At 35.9% G+C, this 16,485-nt stretch overlaps 1 long non-coding RNA gene across 3 annotated transcripts in view; it reads left to right on the forward strand.

Annotated features, from left to right (window-relative positions):
* Positions 1-16,485, forward strand: part of LOC307196813 — a 372,865-nt gene that overhangs the window by 180,899 nt on the left and 175,481 nt on the right. The window lies entirely within an intron of this gene.

Here is a 16,485-nt window from a genome sequence, read left to right on the forward strand (position 1 = left end):
AAGAAATGAAAACATTTGAATATCTCTATATTGGCTAAAAAATTTGATTTGGTTAATTAAAAACCTTATCACAAAAAACTGAGATGTCTTCATAAGTAGAGTTTGAAAATATGGAAGCAAGAAATAGCATGAATCTTAAACTCTTCCAGAGGATATAAATAGAAAAAAATACTTCCTAACTCTTTTTTGAGGTGGTATAATCTATAATCTTGATCTCTAAACTGACAAGATCATTAAAAGAAAGAAAAATTATAAACCCATGTCTTTCATCAGCTTAGATATAGAAATCCTAACCAAAACATTAGCTAATTGAACCCAATAGAATGACAGTAGGGTAGCACATCACAACTTTATTCCAGGAATGTAAGGGTTTTTAATATTAAGCAAAACTCAAAAAATGTAATTCATCATATAAAAATAGATGCACAAAAAGTATATGATAAAATTCAAATAAATTTATAATCTATCATGAAAATCTTAACACAATGAAAACAGAAGGGAACTTCCTGGGTTGATAAGGACTATCTACAAAAGATAAAAAAACACTGTGAGTGGACATCATAATTATGATGAAATAGTGTAAGATTTCCCAAGAGGCTGAGAATGAGACATGGAGGTCTCTCATAACTGCTTCTATTCAATATTGAATTGAAGGTCTTAGTTTGTACGTTAATGACAAATACATACATACATACAAGTCATGTGTATTGGAAAGGAAGAAATTAAATATCTACATTATTTATAGACAACATGATCTTGTCAAAAATTTAAATGAATCTAGAGACAAGCCATTATAATTAATAAATGAATTTAGCAAGGTTGCAGGTTACAAGAAAAAGATTAGAATTAAGTGAACTTGGCATGATATCTGAAGAAAAGATCTTTTGCTAACATGGATTTCTTTTCTATACACCAACAACAAATAATTTGAAATTGACATTTCAAAAAGATGCCATTACAATAGCAATAGAAAACAGCAAATATCTGAGAATAAATTTAATGTAAGATGTGAAATTAAAATTTACATTTTAAACTGAAAAACCATGATTCATTGCTGGTAGAAGTTAAAGACATAAATAAATGGAGCAATATACCATGGCCATAGATTGGAAGACTCAGTATTGTGAAGATGTCAGTTCTTTCCAAATTGAGCTACACATTCAATGTGATTACAATTGAAATTCCAGCATTTTTAATGGAAACTCACAAATTCTAAAATTTATATGTAAATGCAAAGAATCTAAAAAAGTCAAAACAATCTTGAAGAAGAACAAAGATGGAGATGTTAATCTACCAAATTGAAGACCTAATTTAAAGCTATAAAAGAGTGTGGTATTGATGCAAGGATAGATAAAAAATTTAAGAATAGACGAATGGAACAGAATAGAAAATTCAGAAACAGACCCAAACATTAATAGTCACAGTTCTATGAAAAAGGTGACAATGCAGTGCAGTGGGGAAAACGAGAGCATTTTAAAATAAATAATGCTGATTAATTGGAATATCTCTATAAATGAATCTTGGCCACTACCTTATATCAAAAAATAATTTCAGATGGATTTCAGATCTAAATTTAAAGGCAAAACAGTAAAACTTTAAAATAATACAAAGGAGAACACTTTCATGACCTCAAAATAGGCAAAGCACAGGGAGATCAGGTCAGTGCTTTGTGACCACCTAGAGGGGTAGGATAGGGAGGGTGGGAGGGAGGGAGACGCAAGAGGGAAGAGATATGGGAACATATCTGTATGTATAAATGATTTACTTTGTTAAAAATCAGAAACTCACACACCATTGTAAAGCAATTATACTCCAATAAAGATGTAAAAAAAAGATTTCTTATTTTAAAAAAGTTAAAAAAAATTATTTGTTTTTGCTTCATTGGGTCTTCATTGCTGCGCACGGGGGCTTTCTCTAGGTGCTGCAAGCAGGGGCTACTCTTTGCTGTGGTTGCGTGCTTCTTATTGAGGTGGCTTCTCTTGTTGTAGAGCATGGGCTCTAGGCATGCAGGCTTCAGTAGGTGTGGCACATGGGCTCAGTAGTTGTGGCTTGTGGGCTCTAGAGCGCAGGCTCAGTAGTTGTGACACATGGGCTTAGTTGCTCCGTGGCATGAGGGATCTTCCCAGACCAGGGATTGAACCCGTATGCACTGGCAGGCAGATTCTTAACCACTGTGCCACCAGGGAAGTCCCAAAAATTTCTTAAATAAGACATACTTATAAAAGAAACATTTTTGATACATTAGAAATATATTAAAATGAAGAGCTCCTATTCATCAAAAGACACCATTTAAAGAGTAAAAAGGCAAGCCAAGCCCCAGAGTGGAAGAGGAGTATTTTTTAATACATATAAATACATACATATTTTCAGTACAAAGAGGTTGCATCCAGAATATATAAAGAACTCCTACAAATCAAAAATGAAAAGACAGCATGATTCCATTTATATATAGTTCAGAAGCAGGGACAACTAAGCTATGGTGTAAACACATGATAGTTATTAACCTTGGCTGGGCTAGTGATTAGAAGGGGGCACGAGAGCAGCTCTTGGTGTCTTGGAGTTCTATTTCTTCATCTGGGTATTGCAGACATGAATGTGCTCACTTTGGGAAAAGTCATTGTGATTTATGCAACTTTTGTATGTATGTTAAACTTTAATGAAAAGCTAAAACCAAAAACAGTGCACCAAAGTACAAATCGCTACTGAGTACCAGAAGGCTATAGAAGAAAGGCAGGGCAGCTGCTTGTGGGAAAGCACCTCTTTTGTCTTTTCACCATTTCAAATGCCAGTGGCCAAACATTTTAGGTCATACAGTACAACAGCAAAAAATAGTTTGAGCAAGGATTTACAGTATGTATATGTTTACACGTCATTATGAATGTTGCAAAACATATATGTGGTACGTTATAGCATCCGATGTACGTGTTTTGCACATGATGAACACATGACCATAATTAAGTGTATAAAGGATGAAATAAAATAAGCAGTATTTTTTAAAAAAGTTTTTTCTATCAATCATATAAAATCTTATAAAGTTTTTTTTTCTCCTTTAAAAAGAAAAGAGCATGAAAGGAATGTGATTCAATATGTAAGTGCTGCCGACAGATACAATTAGGTCATCACTGCTTTTACCTCTTACTGTGTCCAATGATGAGCTTATACTAGGAAGAAAAGTCAGCTCAGGAATCTTATTATTTACTTGTGCTGTATTATTTATGCTATCTTCAATCTGAAGTTTCTTTGAAAGAATGTTTTAAAGCCATTTGTTCATTTATGAGAGGGGTAATTTAGTTCAAACCAGATAATATAAACCATAAATTCATTTAACCAGACATGATATGCTGTAAGTCATGGCAACACCTTAAAGTGCCTCTCTGGGAAATGTCCATTCTTCCTTCAGTGCCACATGACACCTGACCAGTGTCAATCCAAAATTTAATGCATCTAAACTAATTTGTTTCCCACTTTAGGATGAAAAATGTAATACAGGAATTCTAATATTTTCTTCCCACTCCCAGTGGATTGTCTTGAGGGTACTTAGAATGCATGCACTCTTTGATAGGTAAGTGAAGTCGCACGGTTTTGCTTGTAAATCAAGACCATAAGTCAGTGCAGTTACATCTGGGACTAAAAGGAAGTGAATCGTTCTAATGTAAACTTCACTGTGTCCAATCCATACGTCAACAATGGTCAAAGACTATTGGAATGGTTTTTACACTACAACTCCACTGGACACAGCAAAGTTTTCATGGAACAATTTCCTCCCTCTCTGAATTTTCAGAGAAAGAGCAGTGGACTCTTCTGTCCCTATCTCATTCTATCCCTATGGCAAATCTCTTCTTGTGCATGTCACTTTACCTCTCTAGATCTGATTTCCTCAAATATAAAATGAGGGATTTGTAGTGAGTGAGTATGAAGCTCCTTCAAGTTAATGTAAGTGTTATGGGCCAAACTGTGTCCTCTTAAAATTCGTATGTTGAAATTCTAACTCCTAATACTTCAGAATGTGACTCTATTTGGAGATAAGGCCCTTAAACAAGAAGTTAAATTTAAATGTGGTCCTATGTGTTGGCCTGAATCCAATATGACAGGTGTCCTTATAAGAAGAGAAGATCAGGACAGAAATAAACACAAAGGGAAGACCATGTAAAGACACAGAGAGAAGATGACCTATAAGCTAAGGAGACTGGCCTTAGCCGAAACCAACCTTGCTGACACCTCCAACTCAGATATCTAGCTTCTAGAACTGTGAGAAACCTTGTCATTTAAGCCACCCAATCAGTGTTACTTTGTTATGGCAGCTCTAGCAAACAAATATAATAAGCAAAAATTTCCCCAGCTTTATTGATATATAATTGATGTATAGCACTGTGTAAGTTTATATATCATAATGATCCAATATATGTATATACTTACTGTTAAACAATTACCACAGTAAGATTAGTTAACACATTCATCACCTCACATAGTTATCAAAAATTTTTTGAGAACTTTTAAGGTCTACTCTCTTAGCAAGTTTTTTTTTTTTTTTAGTGATAAAAACCAAGTTTATTTATGCTGTACACACAAAAAACAAGTCTATTTATGCTGTACGCCTTAAACTTATACAGTGCTGTATGTCAATCATTTCTCAAACTGGAAAAAAACCCAAGTTCATGAAGATTATACAATAATAAAAATGTATGTATCACATATAAAAGCTGTCACACAAAGCAAAAGCTATTAGAAATGTAAGAACTTGATCAAAACGCAATTATAGTGGACAGTTTAATGCAGCTCTTTCAGAATTGGATAGATCATGCAGATGAAAAATAAGCCATAAATTATAGTCATTAGACTTGATATACAGAATCTTCCATTTTAACAAATTTTAAAATATAAAATTAACAAATTTTAAAATATAAATTTTAAAATATAACAAATTTTAAAATATAAAATTACTACAAATACCAAGTATTAAATACACAATACAGTATTGTTAACTATAGTCACTAGCTGTACATTAGATCCCCAGCATGTTTTCGTCTTATAACTGGAAATTTGTACGCTTTGACCATTTTTGCCGATTTCCCCCATACAATGAGTAAACTTGAAGAATGCACAAGATCTCTTATAATTGAACTTTGATTTAACAACAACATCTTGACCCTAAGTTATCCCTACTAAGTAACTGAACATAGAAGTGACTAAATTTATTATCAGTATCTAGAAAGAAATACTTGGACTTTTAAACTTGCTTGACAGGAACCACACTTCCCTCTCCTACTAAGTAGAGACTTAGACGATTACAGTTTACAGATTTTCTCTTACAAATATTATACCATTAGACAGGTAGACAGTTAGTGTTCATGAGAGGCCAAGAGAATCCAGGGGTATTGCAGGTCATGACCATGGTGGTTTTACTGTTGCTGTTGAATATTTATGGAGTGCCCAAAGCTATGTGGGAAGATTACACAGTGCTTTCTTGTGCAATGCCCAAGTTTCATCTGATGAAAATACTCCTTTCCTTGCTCAGTCACCAAAGACTTTCTCAAAGAAACAAGCTACCTTATTTGAATTTATAAAAACATGATTAGTTTTCATTCCATTTATATTCTAGAAAGTATTTTCAAATAAAACATCTGGTGTCCAGATAGGAAGCCACTAAATCACATTTATACCTGAGAAACTGAAAGAATGTGAATCACCAAATAGGTTGTTTGATCAAGGAGAATGGACCAGGGTAGCTAATTGGACTCTCTCCTTGTCTTTCTGATGGCCAAAGGCTGTTTTGGAAAGTTAACATAAGCATATGTGAGGAAAGATGTTAGTCAGTAATGCTAAAACTTTGCATAATCCATTTAACAAATCACTTTTTTAAAACTAAGGTACACTATCAAATGAAGGGAATACATTCAGCCAAATGGTAAAAGAATAATTTACTCTCTTGCTTCATTTTGAGGAATAGCAGGCAAAAAACACAGCAGGGAAAGGGGAGGCATTTTGGACTCTAGGCTCTGGTTGTCAAGTTTTAGGCTTCTTGTTTGGGGCTAATGGGATATTCGGCTGCTGGGAAATGAGTAAAGGAATGAATATTTCTATAGCCTATGGGTTTATTTGTAGGCTGATCAAGGAAATAGTCCTGAGTTGTTTTCAGACTGTGCTTTCTCCACCAAGGGCAACATGGGGATAGCAGTAGATGGACGGATGGGGAACAGGTAGTCCTTGTGTCTCTCACCTGCCTCTTCAACCAGGGAAGTTCCACTTTTGTTGTTTTGCATATTGGACTTTATTTAAACATTTCTTTTGAGTAAAGTGTTTGAAGACAAAAGCCACTTTGGGGACTCATTTTAGAATTGCTCTTGCTAATTTGAGCAGAATTTTGTGCTTGGATGCAGGCATAGCATGGAGTAGTAGAGACTCCCTAAATGCTCCAGGCTCTTCATGCTGCCATGTTTTTCCTTCTGATGGAAATGCTTCCTTCTACTTCGTGACTGCTCACCCTGCAAGCCCTTCTCATAAAGTTTATAATTTTTCCTAGGGATCTAAGTGTGGATTGTTTTCCTACGTCAAAAAAGGAGACAAAAATTCCTGTTGTCATAATATTAAAAAGATTACCAGTGGTGTAATCAGTACCATCTTTTTTATATGAAATGTCTCTTCCCTGAATGTGGAGGGAGGGGGACTCCTCTGCTTTCTTATCCCTATCTTACTCCCCACTTCTTTCAGCAGAGAGAAGGATGAACTGGTTCTTCTTGGCTTCTGGATATGCCTGATGCTTGCTGAAGGCTCTCATTCCCACCAGTCCTCATATCAGAGTTTAGGTACCTTGAAGAGTCTGTTCCTGAGAACTTCAGACCCTAGGAATTCATTCATTCACTCATTCAATCACTCATTCACTCAACCTCCATCTATGGAGTTCCTATTCCTTCAGGACACAATGATTAATATGATCATCTCAGCCCTCAAGGAACTCACAGTCTAGGGAGAAACACACCTATGAACAGATACTTATAATGATAAAAAAAAAAGGTAACAATATCCATAGGAGCCAATTTCATCTCCCTCAAGGGGTCATGTATACTTAGAGTCACAGGTGTTTAAAGCTAAATTGAGTCTTGTTTTTGTACTTGGTTGAGAGCTGTTTGGTTTGGATGACTGTCACAAAGAGGGGGAAGAAATTTCCCTTGGGCCATGACCCTTGGGCCAAGCAGAGTTTCTAAGGATAGCTGATCATTTCTCAGTATGAGACTTAAAAATTTAACTTGGCAAGTGAAGGCAGTAAAACATCTCACAATGCTTTTCTCGTCCCCCAAAACTTAAAGTTATGTACGTCTGGGATTGTCTTTCTTTTGAGGCAGGATGTGTTGTAGCACTTAGAAGTCACATTTGACAACTAGAATCAGCATCCTGCTGGTAATGGCTTAAAAAAAATGAAGGGTTTATTTCTCTCACAGAAAGGAAGTTTTGAGGTAGGTAGTACTCAGGAAATCCCAGGGACTGATAAGATGATTCTATGAAGGTTCCTGGGACCCAGGCTCATTCTAATTTACTGCTCTGCCATCCTTAGCACTGGCTTCCACCTTCAGAGTCACAAAATGATTGCTGAAGATTCAGTTATTATGTCCACATTCCAGATAGAAAGGGGGAAAGGCAAAGGGCAACAGGGATGTTATAGATGTCTGTTGGCCTTTTAGGGATTCTCACAGGAAAGCACATCAGCAGCTTTTGTTGTCATCTTTTTGGTCAGAACTCAATCTCAGGGCCACACCTAGCTGCAAGGGAGGCTGGGAAGTATTTTTTTAACCCAAGAATATTGCTTCTCAGACTAAAATTGTTTTTTTTTTTTTATTTAGGAAAAAGAAGGGAATGGATATTGTGTGGGTAACTTGCAGTCTTCGTTACAGACGTCTTGGTCATTTTAGTAGTAGCTCTTTTCCTTCATCTTCCTTCTCTCTCAGCAAAAACTGTAGAAACATGCATGTACCAATGGGAGTTTTTCCAATGAAGAAGCTATAATATTCCATTCTGAGACTGTATCAGACTTTCCTTCTAAATTAACCATTCAATGATAAATTCTTATATTTTAATGTGACTATTTTCCCCTTAGGTATCACCAAATTTAGTAATATCCAAATTTTGTCTTTATTTCTTAATTTAGTCAAAGTATGTAAATGATTACCTCTCCATTGAGAAGAGTTAACTTTATGGATTCAGATTCTTTCAATATTAAAGAATTATTTTATACCAGTGAAAATATAAAATATACATATCTTGCTGTTAAATACAATTGCTTTTCAATAATTCCCAAGGTTCGTCTGTGGTCTGAAATTATAACTAAACATTGAAAATACAGATTTTATATGGAAAGTGTTAGTTAATAAGGGATATTAGAACATTCTTCCAATAAAATTATTATCTGTATTTTATAGATACACAATGGAGGCACCAGTTGCTTAAATGATTTCCTCAAAGGCAAACTGTATCAGTGATAGAGCCAAAAATAAAACTCAGGATTCCTGGCCCACAGTATAGTAATTGAAGAACCAGTAAATTAATGCATTGCCTTTAGAAGCTATAGACTATAGATTAATGAAGTCAATATAAATTAAAATTCAGTTGAGTTTTCTGATGGTTGTCTCAGGCATTAGAGCGCTTAGATTTTATCAGCAAAAATGACTGAAGTCTTAAGAAGGAACCACTATTCAGAATTAATAACTACTCACTCAAAAGACTAAATACTGGGCTTCCCTGGTGGTGCAGTGGTTGAGAGTCCGCCTGCCGATGCAGGGGACACGGGTTCGTGCCCCGGTCCAGGAAGATCCCACATGCCGCGGAGCGGCTGGGCCCGTGAGCCATGGCCGCTGAGCCTGGGCGTCCGGAGGACCAGGCATTATGCCAGGGTTTGATATACAAAGATGAATAAGACATTATTTTCTCTGGAAGGGACTGTCTAGTTGGCAACACTGATGTGAAAACAGATAATGGCAACATAATTCTATAAATGATACAATGTGGGTATACTCAGAGCTCTAAGAGAGGGAGCATAAGGGAGTAGCGACTCACTTGATGTAGCACTTCAGAAGAAACTTTTCAGGAAGTTTGGTCAATAAAGAAGAATGTGCCAGGGGAGGAGTGGAAAGGCTTTCTTGTCATGGGGTAAAAATTGCTAGAGCTTAGCTGGGGCTAAGCATCCTTCTTCTTTGCAGAGTTCTGAATTCTCTGAGAAAGACAAAAAGTTCAGGTAGATTGACAGAAAACTGTCAGCTTTATAAAATCTGGATTAAATGACAAGGCCTAGATGTGCAGCAACAACGGACTTCCTAAATAATTCACCCAGAATTAGACTTACTTTCTTGGCAACAGGTAGCACTGAATCAGCCTCCTCTTACAGGAGCTGCCCCTACACAACTTACAGTATGAAGGGTAGACCAGGTTTGTGTTTTCTTTGAAAAGGGGAAGGGGAAAGGGATGAGCTGTGTATCCATTTCCCTATCCCAAACTCACCTATCAGATAGGTCCCTTCCAAGGGGAAGTTGGAACCAGATGTCATCGAGGCAGGGAGTGTTGTACTAGTGATGCTCCCTCCACATGGAACAGCACAATTAGAAGAAGGGATAAAGTCCTTCTCCTGAACATTTCTGAATATAATTGGAAGACACCTGATAGACAAAAATAAGAACTTTTTAGTATGGACCATGTGAAACATACACAAAAATAGACAATGGTATAATTAATCCCAATGCACCTATTGTTGAACAATTTTCTGCATTTTGCCATAGGTCTACAATTTTATATTTTAGTGATTGGAACAGTCAAAAATTGGTATCAGAATGAGCATACTGTCTATTAATGCAGAACATTGAGTGCAACAGCCAGTTGGTGTGTAAAATATAGACCAAAGCCAGTCCATGGAAAGGGTGGGGCTTCTTTTTGTGTGTCTCTCTTGTCTCCCAGCACAGAATACTTATGTGTTTCTTTTACTCTCCCCTGCCTTTTCTTCCTCATCCATCTCCACCTCAAGAGTTTCTCTTAAGGTGGCAAAGTTTGAGATTGATTACCCTCTAGTTGCAAAAACACTGGTCTGTGGTAGAAGACATGACAGTAAAACAATGCTAAGGATTTTTTGTCATGAGCCTGAGAAAGGTAAAAACATTTATTCTATTTCACTGATACTAAGGAGTCATGTATTTATAGAGATGGAAGGGAAATAAACTTCCTAAGCAGTTTTAAAACACCTCTTCAAAATATTTTAAATGGTGGGTGTGCTGATTAAGTTCAATGTTTGTGACCTCATTCCTACTCTAGAAAGATGCTGTTCCATTGTTAGACCCAAACCTATTTTCCTATAACTTCCCCCATTAGCTGTAGTGTTTTATTCTGGAAACACACACAGAGCAATTTGACAACATCAAATATTTGCTAACTCTTCAACTGCTTGAAGATAGTCTATATTTCTCTCCTTAGCTTTATCTTCTTTGATTTGAATACAAAATACTTTCAAATATTTCTTTATTGGGATACTCTCCAGAATCACGAGAATGCTGGGTTTCCTATTCTGGGTGCACTCTAGATTATCAATGTACCATTTAAGATGTGATGCCTGGAACTGAACACAGTTTGTTGTACAAAAGCACATTGAGATTTTTTTAAGCACTGTGAGGAAGATAAATTAAAAGTAAAACAAAGTTCCTGCCCTAACGGGTCTGAAGGCAGGACTATTGTCTTTGGCCTAAAGTTTTCTTTTCTTTTTCTCTCCATTTCCTTCCTTCCTTTCTTTTTTTCTTTTTTCCTGTATTAAAAAAATAATTAGTGACAGCACAGTTCATGTTATGCTTGTGGCCAAATAAAACAGTAGGTATTTCTCATGTAAATTGTATTAAGACAGCAGATCTTTTTATCTTGTACTTGTGTCTTCAGTCTTTTGAACTTAAATTTTTTTTTCATTTATTCTTGTTAAATTCCAGTTTGTCCCAGCTATCGAAAGCTTTCTGAATTCACTCAGAAAAGTAGGTAATCTTTTTAGCTTTATATTTTTGTCAAATGTGATAGACTTGTTTAATTGAAGTCATTGATAAAAATGTTGAATTGGATAGTGGTCTACAATTTTCCTCTAGAAATATCCCTCCAGATGAACAAAGTAAAATTAGCTAATGCTTTTAGACAGTCATTTAGAAAAATATATTTATTTATTTATTTGGCTGTGCCAGGTCTTAGTTGCAGCACGCGGGATCTTTTGTTGCGGCATGCGGGCTTCTCTCTAGTTGTGGTGTGCAGGCTCCAGGGCACGTGGGCTCTTAGTTCCCTGGCCAGGGATCAAACCCGAGTCCCCTGCATTGGAAGGCGGATTCTTTACCACTGAACCATCAGGGAAGTCTGGAGGCAGTCATTTTTTAAAAATACAAACCCCAATAAACTGTGGCCCTTATCACCACTGCGTTTCTTGTCCTTTTGCTTGACATTATTCACCATAGAAGAGTCAGAATTTATTTCTTCAGTATCTCCTATCTTGGATTTGTGCTTCTGGCCTTAAGTGAATAACAAGGACTGGACTTACCTTCTTACCGTAAATTAGAAAATTATTTTAAAAATATAAAACAACTGTTTACAGACATCAGACAACAGGGACCACAGAACTGTGATCTGTCAAAGAAGAGAAAAATGATGTTAGTTCTATAATCTCACACTTTTGGCCTGGTAACAATTTCTAGACAATAGGAACAGGAAGGGGGAACCCATTGAAGAGATGATGACCAGAATTTTGGGAGGCTGAGATGGCTGAGATTTGCAGGGCAGAGTTTAAGAAAGGAAAGAGTTATGCAAAACAAGAGCTCCAGAAATCTGTAAGGGAGTGCCCTTCGGTCTTTGCTGAATACCAAGCTGTGCATGTGTAGATATGTCACCACAGAGCTGAGAGATCACACAGAAGCAGCAGAGTTGAATCCCTGGAGTAAAGGCTACTCAAGACCCACCAAAGGAAAGCTTAAAAATAGACCTTGAAGATTCCCAACTGACCCGCGAGTAATGTAACCACCAAAACAAAACCCTATACTCATTCACAGTAATCAAAATGTACTCATTCTCTTCAAGTAGCTCTCTTAAACTCAAAGAGTGTTTATTATGAATGAATGAATGAATGAGTGAATAAACTAAATCTCGATCGGGTGTTAAGGTACTTCCCACTTTTTTAGAAATATTTGCTCAGACCTTAAGATCCAGCTCAAATGTGACCTCTTTCCTCAAACTTTCCCTGGCCCCTACTTCTGGAGGCCATCTTTTCTTTTTCTGAACTATTCCGCACTTTGTCTCACTGTTATGTATGCACATATCTCCCTATTTCACTTTAAATTCCTTGAAGGTAGTGTCTATGGCTGATAATAATAATAATATATAATAGTGGGAATTCCCTGTCGGTCCAGTGGTTAGGACTCAGCGCTTTCGCTGCTGTGGCCTGGGTTTAATCCCTGGTTGGGGAACTAAGATCCCGCAAGCTGCAAGGCACAGCCAAAAAAAAAAAATTGATAATAATAACAATAGCTATAATTATTCAACATTTACTATGTGCAAAGCACTCTCCTAAGTCCTTTCCATATGCTTAGTTAATCGTGATGCAGTCCTGATATATGGGTACTATCATCCCCCCATTTTACAGATCAGGAAGCTGAGGCTTAGTTACTTATCCATGATCCTGTTGCTAGTAAGGTGTGATGATAAGGTTTGAACCCAGAATTTTCTGTCCCTAATTTTTTGTCACTTGCTAGTATTCTGCAGTCTTACAGCTCATACATCTCTATATCCTTTATAGTACTTAGAACATAGTAGGTGCATAGTATATATTTGTTGAACAAATGTATTCAGTCATGTGTGGGATGAATTTTAACAGGGTACTCTGGGAGATACAGCCCTGAGCCACAGGGTTGCATTTTTTTTTAAAGCAGATAACAAATACTATAGGCCAGGGGTGGAACAGAAGACATTTTCCAGTCCCCTCCAATCACACATCTGGGGTCACAGCCTCTTCTACCTAGACCCATTACTGAGCCTGCTGATGAGATGGCTATAGACCATCTGTCTTGTAAGGTTAGATCTCTGCAGGATTCCTGGAAGTTCTTGCTTTCTGAATTTATAAACCTCAGGCAGCATGTTAATTATAGTGCACAGATTTGTGCTTTTTGAATTCTAATGTTAAAAAAAATCTGTAAGTTTGGAAGAAAAAAATTAAAAAAAAATCCTGAACATCAGGTCATAAAGATTGTTCCTAATGTAATATAAATGTGATGTGATATAAATACAATGTAATGTATCATCATTAGCTGAATGTCAGGGTTGAAAGTAATGAGTCATCCTAAAAAGTCTTTGATTCCACTGAGTATATTTATTTATTCTGCTTAAGAACTCAACTTTGGTATTTAAATGGACATAGTTTACGGATCTATTATTAATGATGCTATTAAATGCTTCAAGCTGACCAGATTCAACTTTCTATTTTGATTTGGTTCCTCTTACATTTTATAGATATTAAGGTCATGTACATTTTTTCTTTCTTTTTTTTAAACCAGCATGGGTAAGCATTCAGCCAATTGCACTGAAAAAGTGTCAGGGTTTTCATTTATTATGAGAAGCAAAATTTCTATGCTTTGTTTCTTCTAAACAGGTGATGCTATTTAGGAATGTAGTTATTCAGTTTCTAACTATTTTCAACATTCACCCTCGAATTCTAAACTAGCTGGCATTTTAAAAGATTTAAACTATGGATCATTAATACATTATTATAAACAGTATTTCTGTATTTAATAGAATCACCAAAAACTGATAAATACATCACTGCAAGAATCAAATTTCTTGTTCCAAATGGTCTTTCAGAGTTCTATAACCTGAACTGAAGTCTCCTATGAATATGAATTATGGGCAATCTTAGCAAGACTTCTTTCTCTAATTGGAAAATTTAATTTGACTAAAATGACAGTTCTACAAATACAGTTATATTTATTTCAATTTGAATCTATAAATTGTCTAAAAATGTTTTCAGAATGTTAAATGAGGTCATAATGAGTTTCCTATGCTTGAGTAAGGATGCCCAAATTAGTATTGTAACATTGCAATTAACATCCATCTTGACTGGGTAAGATTTTGCCAAAATTTCCTTTTTGCTTTTGAACTATGCAGAAATAATTCCAAGGTAAAATAGTGCTGGGGAAAAAAAGCACCACTGGCAACTGGAGAGATTGCACTTCTCAAGGATTTTTTAGAACTTAAGTCACATGTACTCCCCAGGGAAATAAAAATACGAAAGAATCTCTTTGCATTTTTTGACCCCAGTGGAAACAAGGTCAATATTCCCCACTTATCATCCATTTCTTACAAGTCCTTCACATTTTCCATAAAGCTCTACATGCACGGACACATTTCCTTGCAGACCTTGCTCATGCAGCAGAGTGATTCTGGTTCCCTGCGTACTTGCGTATATAGCTGTATTAACATTTTTATCCCTCTTTGATTGTAATCTTGGCTATTACTGGAAATAAATCATAGCCTTTCAAACATAACATCCAGTTTATATCAGGCCTCCTTTCATGTGTTTAATAATATATATTTGATGAGGATTGTGACCATAAAAGAAAGGACTATAGACCTATTAGGTGGTTTTATTAAACATGTGGTCAGATTTTACCGTTAAAAATAAATAAAATTTTCCTGAGAAGCACTAAAAATTCCAGTCTCTTTTCTAAGTCCAGTCTCCCCTTGATTAAGGCACTTATTTGCTATGAGACTCTGTTTTCTCATTTGCAAAATGAGAGGGCTCAGCTTCATTATTTCTTAGTTACCTTCATCCCAAATTATGAGATTCATCTTGTTCAAAAGCCACTAACATAAACCTATAGACTATTTAGGCTTTATGAATCCTATCTATTGGCTTTTGGAATTATGGTAATGGAGAATCAAAATGGTTTCAACAATTCCTCTTAAGGAATATAGGTCTCGCACATACTTACTTTTATTATTGATCTAGAGCTTTTACCATGCAATTTTGCTAACATGAGGGATATTACAAGAGCAAATCGTGATATACAGAGTGGCCACAAAGTCCGTATGTTTAACACTGTATCCTCTGATAGTAATTAATAATCAAGCTGATTTAATGTATTCCAGCCTCTCATAGGTAAGGAAACTGTTACCTGATTTTGCCCACTCTGAGCGCCAGAATTCTGATATTAATTATCAGGTAGAGTTGGCGTAGCCTAGACATCTATGTTTCTGCAGTTAATTCATTGTAATAGGATAATAAAAAATTGCTAATAATGAGAACAGAATGATAAGATCCTGATTTTGGAATTATACAACGTATTGCAAAACACTTTTCTTGGACAAAATTTCATTTAATCCTCACAGCTATTCAGTGACATTTAAGTACACACTATCGATGTACCATCTCCTTAAGCTAGAACTAGTTCTCAGTTCAGAGGAATATGATCCTTTACGTGATGATTTTTTGTCTTCCAAGGATTTAGTGAATCTTCATAATTTTATAAAGAAAATTTTAATATAACTAACTCTTAAGTTATCTATGTTATGGTGGAATGAGTAATAATTACAATAACTCCTTACATGTATATACTGTTTGATAATTTATAAAACGTTTTTGGATACTTTATTGCATTTTTGCAATATACTTGCTATGTTATTAGATTTTTACAATATCTGTGTTGAAAACAACATTAATGAAGAAATCCATAGGAGATCAAAATTATTTTAATAGAAATTTGAGCCACTTCCCTGAAGAAGTAGATAAAAGAATAATTACCAGATAGTGATGTTTTAATTCATTTAAAGCACACATTGAGCTGTGACAAATGCATGAAGGTGCCAAGGTGAGTGAGACATTTGTGCCCAAACCCTCAGTTTCCTTGGTATCTTTTATTCCAAGATTCTTCCATGTGGAGTTTACTTCCACACAGCACTGAACTTCTTCCAGTCAGCCAGAGTGGTGAATTCCCTTAGTCATATTCATGTAACAGACCCAGAGGGCCTGGGTTCTTCCCTCACTCTTAGAAATATGAAAGATTATGCATTTCTTGTTGACTTTTCCATCATGGAGAAGTTAACAAACATTCATGGAATCACTGGTTAATAAGCTTCAAGAGTTAGAAGAGAGACTTTAGTAGATAACTAGTTCCTAACACAATCCTACAACATCCCTGGTAATTACATTTGAGAGAAGCTCACTTCATCTCAAGGCAACCAGTTATTTTGCTGGACAATAGTACTTGTACTACAGTACCAGACTGTACCAGAATCTATTTCCCTTTAAGTTCATTGCAGGTATTAGTTCTTCCTGTTGAAGTAGCACAGATGAAGTCAGTCTTAAGTCCATATGATTGCTTTTCAAATATTTCAACATTGCTTTTTGGTTTTCCTTTTCCCAGAATGGAAGTCTCCAGCTTCTTCAGGTCTTCCCCCTAAGTTTTTAGTTCTTTATCCCAGTCAGCCTCCTCTGGATGCTCTGTT

The sequence above is a fragment of the Stenella coeruleoalba genome (genome assembly GCF_951394435.1).
Source record: "Stenella coeruleoalba genome assembly, chromosome: 14".
Classification (NCBI taxonomy): domain Eukaryota; kingdom Metazoa; phylum Chordata; class Mammalia; order Artiodactyla; family Delphinidae; genus Stenella; species Stenella coeruleoalba.